The following is a 9,680-nucleotide window of genomic DNA, read 5'->3' as shown; positions in this document are numbered from 1 at the left end:
GGGTGGGTTGAGGGGTGGGTGGAGATGGGCGCGTGGGTGTGTGTGTGTGTGTGTGTGTGTGTGTGTGTGTGTGTGTGTGTCTTCCCCACCCCCTCCCAGAAACTACCTCGGGGGGTGGGGTGAAGGGTGGGTGGAGAGGGGCGCGCCGGTGTGTGTGTGTGTGTGTGTGTGTGTGTGTGTGTGTGTGTTTTCCCCACCCCCTCCCCCAGCCCTCTAACTGTAACCTGATGCTTTAGGAGCTGTGAGCTCTCAACTGAATGGCTCTAGGATTGAGTTCCCCAGTTGGTCTCCTTTGTTTCCAGGCTCTCCTGAAAGAGTGCCCTACCGGGTCTGGATAGACTTCCTTTCGTGTCTTAGATTCAAAATACCCAAAAAAAAGAAAAACAAAAGAGGAAATTTCCTGGCAGTCCAGTGGTTAGGACTCCATGCTTTCACTGCCGAGGGCTGGGTGGCACAATCAAAGAAAATAATAATAAGCAAAAGAATGAAAAAATTAAATAAGAAAAAGCCAAAATGCCCAGGATACATTGTATTAGTTTTCCATTCTAGTGACAAATACAAACTTGGTAGGGAAACAAGTTGCACAGTGTTAAATAATGTTTAATATTCCTTTTGTTTCCTTTCTATACTGTTTATATGTTGACCTTTTATCAATTCATGACAAGTAGAGCCCTTCTAAAACTGTTCCAACATAGGTTAACTCATAGAAATTTTAAAATTCAAGTACTGTGTGGAGAATATGAGGCGAGTTTCTGGTGTGTATGCGTGTTTTCCCCAAAAACAGTCTCTTGGCAGGTAGTTAGCATGAACTTTTCCTCGGCCTTTGTGTTTGAATAGGGGTGGGAGTGCACTTAGTATTGTCTGTTACCTTCTGGTTTTTCATTTATGTGTCACAGAGTGCATCTTGCTTCCTTCCCACTGTACAGTTGCCAGGCTGTGTTGGGAAGCTATTCTTTAGGGAGGTTACATCTGGTCTTCTGTTGGAGAGTAAGATGAAAACAAGTATGTTAATACTTGACCTTTAGTACTTTCTCCTGGAAGACATCGAATATCTATGAGCTCCTTCATACCTTCCCTTGACGACACCCACACTCACTACCATCTCTGCTTGATCTCTGAAAATATTTGATTCCCCATGAGCTTTGTGATGGAAAAGTACAACCATTTTGTGGGTCTAAGGCTGTCATAATAAATCCAAACTCCGCCAGTAAGAGTCTGGGAAGTTTTTTGTTTTTTGCTCTTAGGTACAATTCTCAGAGGCAGCTAACACTATGACTTTCTTGCAACCCTTACGTTGTTGCCTTTCTTTCAGCTTCTATGACCTCTTGCGTTTACCCTCCCTAAGTGCTGTCAGTGACTGCAGTAACAGTTCACAGAGGTGGCCTTTTTCCTTTCCTTTCCTTTGTTGCCTCTCATTTTCAGTTAGCAAAGCAGGTTAGTTTTCTCAGAATGTTCAGTTTTACTGAAGCATTATTCCCGTTTGATCTCTGTAGTGATCAGTTCAGAGAGCAAAAAATATATAACTTTCATTTTAGAATTGTCCAATTTTGATTTTTCTCATTTGGAACTAGTGCATGCACCTTTAATAATTTCAAGGAAGTGAGAGGTTAATGTAGTTCTCTCCTGGATTACACTGTTTCTCTAGCTAAATGATCCATTCATTATCTCATTCACCAAGTGCAAGTAATTGTGCTCTCTAGTAAACAACCTCAAAGAGTAGGCTGTTCTAAGCATTCTTGGGAACATAGTCCTCCTAATCTTTGATTAGATAATCCAAAAAGTTCATGAAGAGTGAAAATATTAAAATCTGTCTCTTCATGAGCAATGGCCACCACACTACCTCCTACTAGGAGGGTCGGTGGCCACTGTGGCACACTGGCTCCCTCAAACGTGAGAGGAAAAGGTTGGCACATTCTGATCTTGTAGAATAAAACCCATCAACAGCTTCTCAATTGTGAATGGGTCAAAAGATGACCATAGTCCTCAGGCTTTCAGGCTAATCTGAATATGTGATAACTGATAGAAAAGTAAGTCCAAGAACCCATACAGATTGGGACCAATCACTACGACAGTTCCACTCAACTTCCCATTTCCCTCACCCTTTGGTTGGTGCCAGACTGACTGAAAAGTAGGGTTCTAGGTGTGTTTTGTAAGAATCCAGGAATTTCAGTGCTAGACAAAAGCAATTCCCTCAAGTGGTATTGACTTTAGACTGGGAAATAAACAGCCAGGATGTAGGGACTACATATAGAATTGAGACGGGACAGTGTATGAACTGGAGAAAGAAAAGGCAAACATGGGGAAGGAAAGAAACTTGGTACCTGGTCATGATAGTCTGACAGCTTAGACATTTCATTTTCAGAGAAAGGGGGGTGATAGGGTGGCATGGGTCTGATCACAACATTTCTTGAACTGAAGCCCTTGGATGGTTCCATTTATCATTGGAGGCCCTACACCCTAGCCCAATCTGCATCTCCTGCCTGAGTTCCCAATGCCTATCTTCAGCAGCATTTCTGTCACAGGCTGCACACCATTCGCCTAAGAATGCCTGCATTGTAGTTATTGTAGTGATCACCTGTTGTTTTTGTCTACCAAACGTCCTGTTTCTCCTCCTTTAGGGTCCTCTCCTCCCATCTCCTTATGAAGTACTGCCCTTGCCCTGCCCACTCTGTGTGGTTCTAAGTTGCTAATCCCATAAAAATCTTCTTGCAACCTTTCCCACCCTTGGTTAAAATTATTTTGTTTCGCATGAGTCTCTATTATTAAAACAGCATGATCAAAGCACTGTCTATACCGTGGCCAGGTGATGGGTACATGTCTCAGATCAGACCATATTTCCCATCTCATAAGCCACAGTGATTATCCCAGAGATGGGCACATGCCCCAAACTAGACCAAGAAGAGGACTTCCATAGGACTGAGTTGCTGGCCCGTATGTGCAGATAGCCGTCTGTGGCTATTCAATACAGTCTGGTGGCACATGGTGTGATGTGAGCATGGAGCCACCTGTAGTCAAACTCCACCCCTTCCTCCTGCAACATGGGTTATGTCCCTCTGCTATGGGAGAGAAGGAAGCACACACAGATGAGCAGGGCCAAGAGTTCCTGGAGAACTGAAGCAAATGCCACCCCTAGCGTTCCCAATTCCACTTTCCTTTTATTTGCTTAAGCTATTTTGAGATGGGTTTCTGTCCCTTGGGTCCAGAAGAATTCAAGTTAATAATCATTTGACCAAAAATAACCTCCACATCCCTAATGGAAATTCTGTGTTTAAGGACAATGTCTTTTGAAGACTTTCCTCAATCCTCTGGTTGAAATTGATAACAGCTTGTGAGCTCTCATCATAGTCCATTTGGGCTGCTGTAGCAAAAATACCATCAACTGGGTGGCTTATAAACAGCAAACATTTCTCTCGGCTCTGGAGACTGGGAAGTCCAAGATTCATGGCAATGGCAGATTCAGTGTCTGGTGAGAGAGCACTTCCTCATTGACTGCATCTTCCACTGCAACCTCTTTATAAGAACACTAATCCCATTCATGAGGGCTCTACCCTCATGACCTAATCACCTCCCAAAGGCCCCACATGTAAACACTATCACATTGGGGACTAGGTCTCAACATATGACTTTAGGGGGGACATATTCAGTCCTTAGCACCCCCCATTAACAATGTGTTTGTTCCACTGGTTTCATTTTGCCTTGATTTGGGGTTTGATTACCTGTCGCTTTTTCACTTACTGACAGACTCTTTAAAGGTAGGGGGCATCATCGGACTCTCCATAGGTCACTACATCGTAGGGGCTCAGATTTATTGAATTATATCTAGACTGGTACTGTGTAAGTGCTAGGAATAACCATGAAAATTACATGACCGAAATTCATGGGAATTGCTGAATTGGGAGAAGCCTTGAGAATAGGCAAACCCTACATGGAACCAAGAGGCTCAGACAGAAGGGATCTTGCTTTTTCCACAACCAAAGAAAGCAAAATTAATAGCTCCTAGGATGTGGCAGAAAAGAAGTAGGAAATATTATATGCCAGGGTGAACTTGAAAATAGATCTTGGGTGTACAATTTAAAATACTGACCGTTGTATTTACCTGTGCAGAACAAAAATGCCTAATTAGGTATTCATAATTACTCCCCAACTTGTGCCCCATAGTAACTCAGTGGTGTTTCCTACAGTGACCAAGAAGTTTTTCCTTCTTGCCATATGCTGTTCCCGAAACGTAGCAGTGCATGTTCACATCTCCCTGCCTTTGCGCTTGCTGTCCCCTCACCTTAGAATGTGTTCTGCTTATTTCCCATTTACGGAGCTTTTACTGATTGTGAAGTCAGTAATCACTGCATTCATGATTAGGAAAAGAAAATTCTAAGTGCTTTCCCAATTCCTTCCAGCTGCAGACTATTTTCTCTCTATACCAGACAGTAATTTATGATTTACCCTCTCTGCAACTGAAACATAAAGGAAGAGAAAACAAGCAAAGGAGGAGAAGATGGAGTTCATGGGAAATGGTAGTTGGTCAATTAATTTGCTTCTGTGAGAGACGTTATAATGTTCTGTTGTGTTTCGTTTATAAAGAAGGGAATGTTTTCCAGGTTTCATATGAATAGCTGTCAACTTTGGGAGCACAACTTTTGTGGAGGGTGAGGACCACCAGTTTGTACCTGTACATAAATGTACAAAGGTTTGTGTCAGTACTTATACAAAACTTTTGCCTCTGATGGTTGACTGATCACGTGCTGTACTAAAGAGGACCTGTGTGGGGAAAGGATACCGCAGCACGGCAGAGGGGAAGGACTGCTCCCGCAGGCGGTGACAGTGGAAAGTGACCTAGCAAGTGGGAACAACTGGGGCATCTTATTTGGGGCTGTCTGACTGGCTCCTCATAGTAACCCCAAGTTGGAGAACACTCCAGTTTGACACATTGAAGCCTGGGAATTTTTCTCAACTAGATCTATGGTTGTAAAGATTTGCTGACATCACCTGTCTCAAGGATTCCCTGCTCATTTTTCCCTCTATCTACTGTAAGAAGATTTAAGGATATGTCTATATGTATCAGGGGAGGGGAAGAGCTTACTAGCTTGCCAAATTTATTAAACCCTCAATCATGTGGCTTTTGTTAAAATTATTGTTAACATTTACCTGTTTGCTCTCTACCTGGCACTGTTCTAGATGCTTTAGATGAATTCCTTCATTTAATGTTTACAGTGCCCTCCTGAGGTAAACACTGTTGTCAGGCCTTATTTGTCAACAAGGAAACCAAGACATAGAAAGATGGAGGTAACCAGACCCTGGTCACACAGCTACAAGAAGATGGAGCTGCGGTGTATGAAGCTCAAGCCTATACTGTGCTGCCTCTCCCAGTGCAATGCGTGGGAAAACAGTCCAGATGGGCCTCAGGACCAGACTCTACCTCACTATCTGTAGGTAAAAGCCTGAGAATTGTAACTCAGTCAAAATTCTAGCTTACTCCCCTGCTTGTGGTCTCAGATGCTGGTAAAAATAACCACAGTGCTTGCAAGCAGGATAGAAATGAGCATATTTCATGAGAGGAATAAACCAAGGTGATCACATCCTGCTTTGCCCCCTTCAGGGCTAGGAGCAGAAATGGCCGATGTCTTGACAAGTGAGTTGCCCAATGAGTATAATCTTACCTGTACTCCTTTAAGTACATACAGCAGCTAAATATTATCACCCAGGAATACAACAGTCCTGGGAATGGTTAACTCGCATTCCCTAGGTTTTGAAAGCCTGAAAAATACCCTGTACTGTAATCTGTCATAATCATCCTGGGACCACATTTTTAATGGTGTGAAGTCTGTTGCAGAATTCAGACTCTGAAATCTTTCAGACAGTTCTCTACAATGACATATATATATATATATATATATATATATATATATATGAAAACACTCAGGTTCTGAGCTATATAGAGGTCCCTAAGGAGTCCATAAATCTTAAATGAAAAATTGTCTTCAAAAGGAACTAGAATTCCCTTTAGGTTTTTTTTTTGGTTTTTTTTTTTTTTTAATGGTGTGAAGTCTGTTGCAGAATTCAGACTCTGAAATCTTTCAGACAGTTCTATACAATGATATATATATATATATATATATATATATATATATATGAAAACACTCAGGTTCTGAGCTATATAGAGGTCCCTAAGGAGTCCATAAATCTTAAATGAAAAATTGTCTTCAAAAGGAACTAGAATTCCCTTTAGGTTTTTTTTTTGGTTTCTTTTTTCTTTTTCTTTTTATCTTTTGGCCACGCCACGCAGCATGTGGGATCTTAGCTCCCCGACCAGGGATCCAACCTGCGTCCGCTGCATTAGAAGCACGGAGTCTTAACCTCTGGACTGCCACGGAGGTCCCCTCTTTAGTTTAAATCACGTTTTACATTTCTCTAAGAGGTTCGTCAGACTCTCATGTGACTTGACACAAATTCTATTAATATGAGGAGAATCATGAAATTTGTGTTTATGTCATTTTCTTAGACTTGAAAATGCTGTCCTAACTTTATACACCCTTTACCTAATTTACTGTAACACTTTACTTTTGCTCCCCATTTTGCCTCACCTTTCATTAATTTCCCATGTATAAATGGTTAGTATTTATAATCTAAGGAGTTGCCGTCATAGTGGGAATAAAAGGCAAGTGATATAAAATACCATCTCACCATCACCATTCTCTGTTCAGAGAGGTCTAATTTCAGAATTTTGGCAACACTCTTAATGCTCAACAAACAAGTGAGATCATTGAATCAAACAACTATCCCATTCACAGCTCATCTTTATACTTTTATTAGCTAAATTTTACAACCTGGTCTCTGCCTTGATAATTAAACATTTCAACATCCATATGCCTTTAACTTCACCGCTTAAAACTTGCCCCACATTTTTGCTTTTAGCCTTTGTCCTACTTTTTGGTATGTCACTAAACAGGCTGAGCATTCAGTAAACTGTACACTATTCAGAGTCTTGCATAACATTCTAGTTAAGAACACAGTAGTCTTTTTGTTGCAGAGGGACGAGCTAAAGAAAGTTCTCATTTATGCGGTGCCAAAAAGCCTCAGATGTTACCTGAGTATGTGTGTCACACTGCTGTACATTTTTAAAATATTTTACCTAAGTCAGACCTTAATTACACATGACATTGAGGAGAAAAGTGTTGACTAAAAATAAATGATGCAAACAGTACTTGTTTTGGAAATGTAATCCAAAAATATACTCAGATACATGTCGACACATATTTGTGTCCTAAGTAATTCGGTAACTAAGGTAGGCACTTTCTCGGCACTCTCCATGTTAATTGAACTAGGGTGATGGTAGGCAGTGCCCAGGTTACTGAAGATTAGCAACTGTTTATCAAGTCTTGGCTGACCTTTAGTGAGTGTCAAGGGTGGCATTAAAGAGAGCTTTTAAATACATTAGATATTTACTTAAAAACTTGATGATCCTCCAGCTGGAACACCAGTGTGCCCAGGTATGCAACTCAGTACTATTCACAGTAGAACATTCTCTCACAAGATCTTTGCCTTCCATTAACAGATCACAAACTGCCCTTCCTGTCTGCACCCTCGTGCCAGGGCTTCCTGAGAACTTATTTACAACAGAGGTTTATCTAAAAATTATAGTCCAAAACCCCTTGGGCAGACAAATGATATTGATCCCAGTGTAACATTCAGGAAGTCACTGATCCAAGTACCATATTCAGCAAATTCCCAGGCATGACCAAACTTGCTAGAAAACCAAAAAGGGAAAATCTGGGAAGTAAGCCAAGATCCTGGGTGTCATTGTACAGCATTCAAGCCAACTCTGGTTTCAAAATTCTCTTGAGATTGTTACTCCATGATTGGAATGCATTCCATACTGCTTGGCCACAGATCACCACACAAAAAATACACTGCAGAATTGTGCTTCCATATTGCTCGCTTTTGCAATAGGAAATTTTAATTGTGGGTGGAAAAGTTTGTTTTGTTTTGTTTGTTTTGTTTTGTTTTTGAATTTTCTTAAAATCTACTTACTGGTGAGGCATTACCAAATAGTAGATATAAAACTGGGTTAAGATCGTCTATCAAATATAATCTGGGACTAATCCTGTATCTCCTATCTTCCCTGCCTGTTTCCAAAGATGCTGTGAAGAATGAATAAGAAAACATTTTATTTAAGACAGTGTTATAAGCACAAGGAAGACATTATTCAAAAGATATGGACAAGCCTTAAATAACAAGTGAGTAGTGATATCCCTAAGTAATCTATTGATATGATGCAATCTCAATAAAAATGCAGCAGGATTTTATTTGAAGACAAACTATTTCTCAAATTTATATTGGAAAAATAAACAAGAATAGCAAGGAAATTTCTTAGAGAAAAGAAGAGTAATAAGGGTAGTTAGACCTACTATCAAGTAAAACATAGTGTAAAGCTACTGTGATGAAAACACTATAGTGTATGAAGAGACAAGAGAGAGACCAATGGAATAAACTAGAAAGCCCAGAAAGGCATCAAATAGATAAATTTAGTCTATGATAAAGTTGATATTTTAAATCGCTCAGTGAGAAGAATCTAAATTAAAAGTATGAGATACCACTTTTCCCCTGTAAGGCTGACGAAGTTCAAAAAGCTTGATAATGTGCTCTGTTGGTCAGGGTCTAGCAAACAGATACTCTCAATTGTTTGCCAGTGGAAACACGAATAGGTGTTTGCCCTTTGGTGGGCAATTTGGCGTTAGCTATCAAAATTGTAAATGCCCATACCCTTCAATTCAGCAATTCTGTTTCTACAAATGTATCCTTCAAATGTTGTCACGTGTGCAAAATGACCTACATATAAAGTAATTCATTGCAGAACTGTTAGTGACAGCAAAAGATTAGAACTAATGTAAATGTCCATTGATTGGGATTGGTTAAATAAATGATGGTACCTCCATAAAGTGGAATGATGTGCACTTTAAAGATTTAAGAAATTAAAGGTAAGGCAGTTCTGGATGTACAGATATAAAACAATCCCCGAGCTATATGGTTAAGTGAAAACCAAAACGCAGAACAGCATGTATAGAATGTAGAATGTATAGAATGTAATCTATTGTGAAGGGGGTTTGGGGGTATAAAATACCTTGGAAAGGTAAGAAACTAGTCCCAGTGGTTTCCTCTGCAAAAGAGGATTAGATAGATGAGGGGTAGGAGTGGAAGGGAAACTCACTTTTAGGTATATAGTCTTTTATGCCTTTTGAATTTTTAACTGTATGTGTAAGTTACCTATTGGAAAGTATGTGTTTAAAAAACAACAACAAAAACAATACAACCACTGATAGTAGAAATAAAATAATATGAAGAATAATCTGGGATACATTTACGTACCACAGTCTAAATACTGTGGAATGCAAATGTCTCTTCTTCTTTGAGAGTACTGAGCAATAGAAATATTATTATTATCCCAGAGGAAGATACTGGGAAATTGTAGAATGTTGGGAACAGGAAAGAAATGTCTTACCCAAACATTTAAAGGAATAGAGGATCAGAATCTTTAAAAGTAGAGTGGGGCTTCTCTGGTGGCGCAGTGGTTGGGAGTCCACCTGCCGATGCAGGGGATACGGGTTCGTGCCCCGGTCCGGGAGGATCCCACGTGCCGCGGAGCGGCTGGGCCCATGGGCCATGGCCGCTGGGCCTGCGCGTTCGGA

Source organism: Physeter macrocephalus, chromosome 11 (assembly GCF_002837175.3).
Source record: "Physeter macrocephalus isolate SW-GA chromosome 11, ASM283717v5, whole genome shotgun sequence".
Taxonomy (NCBI): Eukaryota; Metazoa; Chordata; class Mammalia; order Artiodactyla; family Physeteridae; genus Physeter; species Physeter macrocephalus.
The sequence above is the reverse complement of the archived record's forward strand: the minus strand, read 5'-3'. Positions refer to the sequence as shown.